This window comes from Ursus arctos, unplaced genomic scaffold (genome assembly GCF_023065955.2).
Source record: "Ursus arctos isolate Adak ecotype North America unplaced genomic scaffold, UrsArc2.0 scaffold_10, whole genome shotgun sequence".
Taxonomy (NCBI): Eukaryota; Metazoa; Chordata; class Mammalia; order Carnivora; family Ursidae; genus Ursus; species Ursus arctos.
In genome coordinates, this window is record NW_026622764.1 from 49,812,968 (window position 1) to 49,824,016 (window position 11,049).

Consider the following 11,049-nt stretch of genomic DNA (forward strand, 5'->3'; position numbering starts at 1 on the left):
AAAGATGCTAATTGCTGACATGAAAACATATGAAAGCATCCAACACAGTGGTCAAAGGTATACAGTCAGCTTTAGAGAACTCTAATTTTGTAATAGGATGGTGTGCTAATCACTTAACTAAAGTATAAAGGTTGAAAGACTAGAGTAAAATAAAATAACTGTAGCTACTACAATTTGTTAATAAGTACACATTTTAAACAGAGGTGACTTATAACATCAAAAATATAAAGGGAAGACATATGGGTAGAGTTTTTTTATGTGATCAAAATTAAGTTGCAATCAGCTTAAAATTAACTATTTTACCTCTAAGATGTTTTATGTAAGGCTTCTGGTAACAGAAAGCAAGAACTTAGAGCAGATGCACAGAAGATAAAGAGGAAATAGAGCATCCAACTATGGAAAACTATGAATTTACAAAGCTAGGCAAAACAGAGAGAGAAACAATGGAACAATAAAACCATCAGAAAGCGATTAATAAGATGGTATTGGTAAGTCCCTCCATACCAATAGTTAAATATAAATGGACTGTTCACCAATCAAAAGACACACAATGACTGGGTGGATAAAAAAAACCAAGGACCATTTATCTGCCACCTATAAAAGACTCACTTCAGATTTAAGAACATATGTAAGCTCAAAGTGAAGGGATAGAAAAAGATATTCCATACAAGTGAAATCCAAAAGAGATCAGGGATACTTACCTCAGACAAAATATACTTTAAGCCAAAAATGGTAACAAGAGATAAAGAAGATATTTATATAATGACATAGGAGTCAATTCATCAAGAACATATAATAATTGTAAAAAACTTAAAAAAAAAAAAAAGGGGCGCCTGGGTGGCACAGCGGTTAAGCGTCTGTCTTCGGCTCAGGGCGTGATCCCGGCGTTACGGGATCGAGCCCCACATCAGGCTCCTCCGCTATGAGCCTGCTTCTTCCTCTCCCACTCCCCCTGCTTGTGTTCCCTCTCTCGCTGGCTGTCTCTATCTCTGTCGAATAAATAAATAAAAACTTTAAAAAAAAAAAAAAAAGAACATATAATAATTGTAAGTATGTACACCCAAAATTGGAACATCTAAATATATTAAGCAAATACTAAAAGATCTAAGGGAAAAGCTAAATACAATAATAGTAGGGGACTTCGATCCTACACTTTCAGCAATTGACAGATCATCCCGATAGAAAATCAACAAGGAACATCAGATTTTAACCACTTTAGAACAAATGGATCTACCACCTATTTATAGAACATTCCATCCAGGTAACAGAATACACATTCTTTTCAAGCACACATGCAACATTCTCCAGGACAAATCACATTGATAGGCCACAAAATAATATTAGCAAATTGAAGAAGATTGAAATCACACCAAATACCTTTTTAAATAACAACGGTATGAACCTAGATATCATCAACAAAAGGGAAGCTAGATATTTTCAAGCAAGCGGAAACTATATAACACACCCCTGAACAACAAATGGGTCAAAGAAAAATGAAAAAAGAAATAAAAACATATCTCAAAACAAATGAACATGGAAACACAACACACCATATGGGATATGCAAGAACAGTTCTAACAAGGATGTTTACAGCATTAAATACATATTTTAAGAAAATAACAAGATAACTTCACAACTCTAGGAATTAGAAAAAGAGGAACAAACTAAACCTAAAATTAGCAGAAGGAAGGAAATAACAATGATCTTAGTGGAAATAAATGAAATAGAGACCAGAAAAACAATAGAAAAAAAATCAATGAAACTAAGAGCTGCTTTTTCAAAATGATACACAGAATTCAAAATGATAAATAAATGATAAACATAACAAAACTTTAGTTTAATTAAGAAAAAACAGAAGACTCAAACTTAGAAATGAAAGAGGAGACATTATAACTGATACTAAGAAATTCATAGGATTGTTAAGAGACCACTATAAACAATTATATGCCAATAAATGGGATCATCTAGAATTGGATAAATTCCTAAAAACACAACCCACCAAGACTGAATCAGGAAGAAGTACAAAATCTGAACAGATCAATATTGAGTAATGAGATTAAATCAGTAATCAAAAACATTCCAACACAGAAAAGCCCAGAATCAGATGGCTTCACTGGTGAATTCTAGCAAACATTTAAAGAACAATTAATGCTAATCCTTCTCAAAGTTCCATAAAATTGAAGAGAAAGGAACACTTCCAAACTCATTTTATAAAACCCGTATTATCCTAATATCAAAGCCAGATAAGTACACTACAAAAAAAGAGAACTACAGACCAATATTCCCAATGAATAAAGATGCAAAAATGCTCAACAAAATATAAGCAAACTGAATTCAACAGCACATTAAAAGAATCACACACCATGATTAAGTGGGATTTATCCCCAAACGCAAGGGATGGTTCAACATATGCAAGTCAGTAAATGTGATACACTACATTAACAGAATGAAGGATACAAATTGTATGATCACATTAATGTAGAAAGTGCATTTACAACATGCAGAAGTGCAAAATACAACATTCTTTCACGATAAAAATGCTTAATAAATTTGGTATAGAAGCAACACACCCAGGATGCCTATGTGGCTCAGTCGGCTAAACATCTGCCTTCAGCTTAGGTCATGATCCCAGGGTTCTGGGATCGAGTTGGGGAGCCTGCTTCTCCCTCTGCCTGCTGCTTCCCCTGCTTGTATGTGCACTGTCTCTGACAAGTAAATAAATAAATAAAATATTTAAAAAAAAAAGGAACATACCCCAACAGAATAAATGCCATACATGACAAACCCATGGCTAATAGACTCAACAGTGAAAGACTGAAAACTTTAGCTCCAAGATCAGGAACGACACAAGAATGCCCACTCTGGCCACTCTTTTTCAACACAGCATTGGAAGTTGTAGAGCAGTTAAAGAAGACAAGGAAATAAAAGCATTCAATAAAAAGGCAATAAAGTTATTGTATGGGTCTTTAATACCCCACTGTCAACAACGGATTGATCATCCAGACAGAAAATAAAGAAGGAATCAGCAAATTTGAACAACACTATAAACCAAATAGATGTAACGGATATGTACAAACATTCTATCCAATCCAGCAGAATATACATTCTTCTCAAGTGCACAGGGAACATTCTCCAGGATAAATAGGATGTTAGCGACCACAATAACATAAAACAAGAAATCAGTAATAGAAGGGTAATTTGAGACCTCATAAATATGCTGTACATTAAACAACACACTTCTGAAAAACTAATAGGTCAAAGAATACATCAAAAAGGGAATCCAAAAATATTTTGAGACAGACAAAAATGAAAAAACATCAAAATTTGTGGGATACAGCACAAGAAGTTCTCACAGGGAAATTTATACAAATAAATGCCTACATTAAAAAAAGGAAAGACCTCAAATAAACAACCTAACTTTACATCTCAGGAACTAGAAAAAAAAATCAAACTAACCCCAAGGTAGAAAGTAAGGAAACAACAATATCAGAGCAGAAATAAATGAATTAGACACACACACACACACACACACACACACACACACACACACACACACACAAACAATAGAAAAGATCAGCAAAGGTAAGAGCTGGGCTTCTAAAAGAAACAGAATTTTAATGAACTTTTAGCTAGATGAAGTAGGGGGAAAAAAGAGGCAATATTCAGGTAAATAAAATCAGAAATGAAAAAGGAGACAATACAGCTAATAATACAGAAAAAACAAGGATCATCAGAAACTACTATGAACAATTATAAGTCAGGAAATTAGATAACCTAGAAGAAATGGACACATTCCTAGAACATAGTACCTGTGACTGAACTTATGACATAGAACCTATGACTGAATCTGGAAGAAAAAGAATATCTGAACAGAATAGAAACAGCTAAGGAGATAGAAACAGTAATCAAAAACCTCACAACAAGAAAAGCCACATCCAGATGGCTTCATTGGTAAATTCTGCAATACATTTAAAGAATTGATACCAATTCTTCTTAAACTCTTCTAAGAATTGAAGAGGAGAGAACATTTCCAAACTTATTTTATGAGACCATCTTTACTCTCATACCAAAGCCAGATAAGGATACTATAAGAAAGGAAAATTACAGACCAATATCCCTGATGAACATAGATTCAAAATTCCTCAACAAAATGCTAGCAAACATAGCATAACATACTGAGTTGTGAAATCACTATGTTGAAACAAATGTAACATTATGTCAACTATACTTAAAAAAATACTAGCACACTGTATTCCAAGCACATTAAACATATGATACATTATAATTAAACTGGGAGTTATCCCTTGCATATAAGCCAGTTAAGGTTGGCTTATACACAAATCAATAAATGTGATACAACACATTAGCGAAATGAAGGATGAAGATGATATGATCATCTCAACTGATACTAAAAAACTTTTTGACAAAATCCAATATCTTTTCATGATAAAAACTTTCAACACATTTGGATAGAAGGAATGTTCCTGAACATAACAAAAGCCATATATGACAAGCCCACAGCTAATATCACGTTCAATCTTGAAAAGCTGAATGCTTTTTATTTAAGATTAGGAACAAGACAAGAGTGCCCACACTTACCATTTCTGTTCAGCATAGTACTGAAAGTTCTAGCCAGAGCAATTAGGTATCCACATCAGATAAATAAAAGGCATCCATATAAGAAAGAAAGATGTTAAACTGTCTTTGTTTTCAGATGACATGATCTTACATATAGAAAACCCTAAAGACTCCACCAAAAAACTGTTAGAACTAACCAACAAATTCAATAAAGTTTCAAGATGCAAAATCAGCATACAAAAATCAGTTGTAAAAAAAAAAGTTGCATTTCTATATACTAACAAGCTATTTTAAAATGCAATTAAGAAAACAATTTCATTTAAAATAGCATCAAATAGTCGGTTAAGCATCTGCCTTTGGCTCAGGTCATGATCTCAGGGTCCTGGGATTGAGCTCCACATAGGGCCCCCTGCTCATCGGGGAGTCTGCTTCTCCCTCTCTCTCGGCCTGTCTCCCCCTGCTTGTGTACTCTCTCTCTCTGAAATAGATAAATAAAATCTTTAAAAATAAAATAAAATAGCATCAAGAACAATAAAATACTTAGGAATAGACTTAAACAAGAAGGCAAAAGATCTGAACACTGAAAGGTATAAGACACAGATCAAAGAAATTTGAGCAGGCATAAATAGATGGAAAGATATTCCAAGTTCAGGGATTAGAAGCATTAATATTGTTAAAATGTCTATTCCACCCAAAGCAATCAATACATTCAAAGCAATCTCTATCAAATGGCATTTTTCACAGAAATAGAAAAAAATAATCATAAAATTTGTATAGGACCACAAAAGACCCCCAATAGCCAAAGCAATCTTGAAAAAGAAGAACAAAGTCGCAGGCATCATATTTCCTGATTTTAAAGTACAGTTGGCCCTTGAACAACACGGAGTTAGGAGTGCCAGTGCCCTGTGCAGTCAAAATCTGAGTATAACGTCTGTCTCCCCAAAAACTTAACTACTAATAGCCTATTGTTCACTGGAAGCCTTACCAATAACATAGTCAATTAACACATATTTTTTATATTATATATATATTGTATTCTTACAATAAAGTAAGCTAGAGAAGGGAAAATGTTATTAAAAATCATAAGATGAGAAAATATATTTACAGTACTGTATTTATTTTTAAAATTCTTTTTTTTTAAGATTTTATTTATTTATTCGACAGAGATAGAGACAGCCAGCGAGAGAGGGAACCCAAGCAGGCGGAGTGGGAGAGGAAGAAGCAGGCTCACAGCGGAGGAGCCTGATGTGGGGCTCGATCCCACAACGCCGGGATCACACCCTGAGCTGAAGGCAGACGCCCAACCGCTGTGCCACCCAGGCGCCCCTATTTTTAAAATTCTGTATATACAAGTCCCTCAGACCTACGTTGTTCAAGGGTCAACTATATATTACAAATGGTATGGTACTGGCATAAAGACAGATAAATCAATGAAACAGAATAGAGAGCCCAGAAATGAACCCCTGCATATTTGACCAATGAATCTTTGACAAGGGCAGAATACATAATGGGTAAAGAATAGTCTCCTCAATAATTTGTGTTAGAAAATGGATAACAACATGCAAAAGAATGAAATTGGACCCATGCACAATTAACTTGAAAAGGATTACAAAGCTAACAAAGGATTAAATCCATTATGTCTGTGTTACACCTTGCTTGTAGTAATCCCACAGTCCCTGGATATTCTATTCCATCCTCTCACTCCCTTCACACCCCACCATCTTTGTTCTCTTTGGTTTTCAGTTTTCAAAATTCTACTGATACATCTTCAAACTCAGAGATTCTTTCCTCAGCTGTGTCCAGTCTACTAAAAAACCCATCAAAGGCATTCTTTATTTCTCCTACGGTTTTTTTGATGTCTAGCATTTCATTTTGGGTCTTAGAATTTCCATCTCTTAACAAGGCAGAGGATCATAGGGGAAGAGAGGAAAAAATGAAACAAGAAGAAACCAGAGAGGGAGACAAACCTCTTAATCTCAGGAAACAAACTGAGAATTGCTGGAGTGGAGGGAGGGTGGGGGTTGGGGTGGCTGAGTGATGGACATTGGGGAGGGTATGTGTTGTGGTGAGCACTGTGTATTGTGTAAAACTGATGAATCACAGACCTGTACCCCTGAAACAAATAATACATTATATGTTAATAATAATAAAAAAATAATTTCCATCTCTTTACCTTTCAGTTCTTACATGCTGTCTACTTTGTCTTTGGAGCCCTTAGAATATTTATAGTGTTTTTCAATTCCTGGTCTGATAATTTCAACATCCCTGCTATGTCTGTTTCTGATACTTGTTTTGTCTCTTCAAATTGTGGTTTTTGCCTTCTAGTATGCCTTTTAATTTTTCCTCGATAGCCAGACATGATACACTGGGTAAAGAAAACAGTTGTAAATAGGTCTGTAGCAATGTGGTGGTAAGGTGTGTATGTGTCGGGTAGACGGTAGTATTCTATAGTCCTGTGAAGAGGTCTCAATCTTTTAGTGAGCCTATACCTCTGAAGGTGATCTTCAAAAGTGTTTTTTATTGTTTCTCTTCTCCCTAAGTGGGATAGAATGGCTAGAGTGGGCTGGAGTTAGGTGTTTCCCTTCTCCCACATGGAAGGTGAGCGCTGAATGGAGTTGGGTGTTACTCTTCTGTTAGGTCAGTTAGGCTGTGGTTAACCAATTTCTCCAGAGGGCAGACCCTTCACCATTAACAGAGTAATCTGGCATATTTCAAAATAATTCTTTTTCATCTCCTTCTGCCAGATGCACAAGGGAATTCTCCATTATTTACTGTGAGAGCCTAGTCCAGCTCCTGGAGGTAAAAGTCACAAAAGTGAGGGGTCCCCTTTATGACTGGCTCTCCTGAAGTTTTTTTAAACTCTTGGACTTGTCCATACCTAGCCTCCAGCAGTTCTTTCAGGTTTTCCTACCCCCGCACTGATTCCTATGGTGGTTTGTGCTGTAGTATTTAGTGCATCTCTGTTTATTGGGGGATGATAGTTTGCCCTGTGATCTCACTTCCCTTACAGATCTAAGAAGAGTTGTTTTTCAATTTGTTCATCTTTTTCCTTGTTGTTAGGAGGGAGTTGTGACTTTTAAGCTCCTTACATGTGGAATGAGAAGACTGGAGGATGATTTTTTGCCCTTCTTAAAGATATCCAATTGGTAGAGCACCAGTTGGTTAAAAGACCACTCAGCTTCACACTTGTCAAAACCATTTGAGAATATTAGAGTGAATCTATTTCTATTCCATGGATCTTTATTCTGTTTCATTGATCTATATGTCTATCCTTTTGCCAATACCACACTGTCTTGATTACCACAGCTATGTAGTAAGCCTTAAAATTAGATAGAGTAATTTCTCCCATTTTCTTTTTTGTCACAGCAGTTTTTTTCTAGGGCCATGCGAATTTTAAATTTTATTTTTTTCATATAAATTTTAAAATAAGATTGTCTGTGTCTACAAAAAAAGCCTTGCCAAGATTTTGATAGGAATTGCATTAAAATGATAGACTGATTAGGGAGAACTGATGCCTTTACTATTTTGAATCTTCCAATCCACGAATACAGTGTGGCTTTGTATTTATTTCAGTCTTAATTCTCTTCATCACCACTTTGTGATTTTCAACATACTTTACAGGCTTTGTTTAGTGTATACCTAAGCATTTCGCTTTCTTTGGGGTAAATGTAAATGGGATTGTGCTCCCCCTCAGGTTTATAAATGTATAAGTGATAAACTTGTAAATATTTAAGGTGTACAATGTGATGATTGGATATACATATATATTGTGAGATGATTACCACTTTATCCAAATTATCAAGTTAATTAACACATCCATCACCTCACATATTTACCATTAAAAAAAGCGATATTGTGTTTTTAAATTTTGGATCTGCATGTTCATTCTGGTATACAGAAATGCCATTGACTTATTAGTTCTAGGAAATATTTTTAGAGTCCTTGGGATTTTCAATCATTATAAATAGACAAATAGACACAGTTTTATTTTTTCCAATCTAAATTTTATGCATTTTCTTTCTTTTTCTTGACTTATCACAGTGGCTAGAAATTACATTATTATGTTGTATAAATGGTGAAGAAAACATTCCTGACTTTTTCTTGATATTAGGGAAAAAGCATTCAATATTTCATCATTATGATGTTAGCTGTAGGGTGTTTTGGGTGCGGCTTTTTATCAAGTTTAAGTTGAGTGAATTCCCTTCTATTCCTAATTGGCTGAGTGTTTTCTTTATTTTTTGTTTTTCTTTAAAAAAATTGAGGCAAATGTCACATAACATAAAATTAACCATTGTAAATTGAACAATTTAATGGCATTAAAAATTCATCCATGTTGTGGTATGTATCAGTGCTTCATTCTCTTTTTCACCTGAATAATATTCTGTGGTATGTGTATGTAACATTTTGTTTATCCATTTGTTTTTCTATTGATGGATATTTTGGTTGTCTCCAATTTTTGGCTATTGTAAATTGAGGTGCTATAAACATTTGTGTACAAGTATTTCTTGGAATTCCTCTGTCAGTTCTTTGGGGTATAATACTTTGGGGTGAAATTGCTGGGTCATATGAAAATTTTATATGTAACTTATTGAGGAACTTCCAAATTCTTTTCCTCAAAGGCTGAACCATTTTACATTCCTACTAGTAATGCATTAGGATTCAAATTTCTGAACATCTTCACCAACAATTGTTAATTTCCTTTTCTTAAAAAATGTCACTTATGGGTATGAAGTGGTATCTCATCATAGTTTTAATTTTCATTTTCCCAGGGGCGCCTGGGTGGCACAGCGGTTAAGCGTCTGCCTTTGGCTCAGGGTGTGATCCCGGCGTTCTGGGATCGAGCCCCACATCAGGCTCCTCGGTTATGAGCCTGCTTCTTCCTCTCCCACTCCCCCTGCTTGTGTTCCCTCTCTCGCTGGCTGTCGCTATCTCTGTCGAATAAATTAATAAAATCTTTAAAAAAATTTTTTTTTTCATTTTCCCAGTGACTATTGATATTGAGTATCTTTTCATATGCTTGTTATCCATTTGTTAATCATTTTTGGAGAAATTTGTATTCAAGTCCCTTTGCCTATTTTTTAAAAAGATTTTATTTATTTATTTGACAGAGATAGATAGAGAACACAAGCATGGGGGAGCTGGAGAGGGAGAAGCAGGCTCCCCACTGAGCAGGGAGCCTGATGCGGTGCTCGATCCCAGGATACTGGGATCATGACCTGAGCCGAAGGCAGACGCCCAACAACTGAGCCACCCAGGCAGCCCTCTTTTGCCTATTTTTAAAGTGGGTTGTCTTTCTGTTATGGAGTTGAAAGAGTTATTTACATATTCTAACTACTAGACTTTTTTTTTAAAGATTTTATTTATTTATTTGACAGAGAGAGACAGCCAGCGAGAGAGGGAACACAAGCAGGGGGAGTGGGAGAGGAAGAAGCAGGCTCCTAGCGGAGGAGCCTGATGTGGGGCTCGATCCCAGAATGCTGGGATCACGCCCTGAGCCAAAGGCAGACGCTTAACGACTGTGCCACCCAGGTGCCCCAATACTAGACTTTTATTAGATGAATGATTACAAATATTTTCTCCCATTCTATAGGTTGTGTTTTCACTTTCTTGGTAATGTCCTTTGATGCACAAATGTTCTCCAACTTTGTTTTTCTTTTTTAATATTGTTTTGCCTATTCAGACTGCTTGCAATTTCATATGAATTTAAATGTTCACCTTTTCATTTCTGTGAAAATGGCAACTGATTTTTTGATAGGGATTACATTGAATGCATAGATCACATTGAGATAATTAGCACCTTAACAGTATAAATTCTTCTAATGCATGAACATAAAATTTATCCATTTTTTTTAGGTCTTCTTTAAATTCCTTCAGTAATGTCTTATGGCTTTTCAGTGTACAGGTATTTTATCTCTTTAATTAAATTTCATTCTTTTTTATGCTATTGTAAATGATTGTTTTCTTAATTTCCTTTTTGGATTTTTATGCCTGGTGCATAGAAGTACAACTGATTTTTGTATGCTGATCTCCTATCCTGCAACTTTACTAAATTTATTTATTTGAGCTAGTAGTTTTTTGATTCTTTGGGGTTTTTAAATATACAATCATTTAATATGCAAAGAGTTAGTATACTTGTCTTTCTAATTTGGTTGCCTTTTCCCCCTGCCTAACAGTTCTAACTACAACTTCTAGTACGATGTTGAATTGTAGTGGTAAAAGAGAGCATCTTTGTTTTGTTCCTGATTTTTAGGGGGAAAGCTTTTGGTTTTTCACCAATGACTATGATAATAGCTTTATTAGTCTGCTTGACTGCTACAATGAAACACCATAGACTGGGTGGTTTAAACAGCAGACATTTATTTCTCACAGTTTTTAGAGGCTTGAAAGTCCAAGATCAGGGTGTCAGCTCATTCAGAGAGCCCTCTTGCTTGTGAGGGCCATAGCCCTGTCCTAACAATGCTTACTCACTCT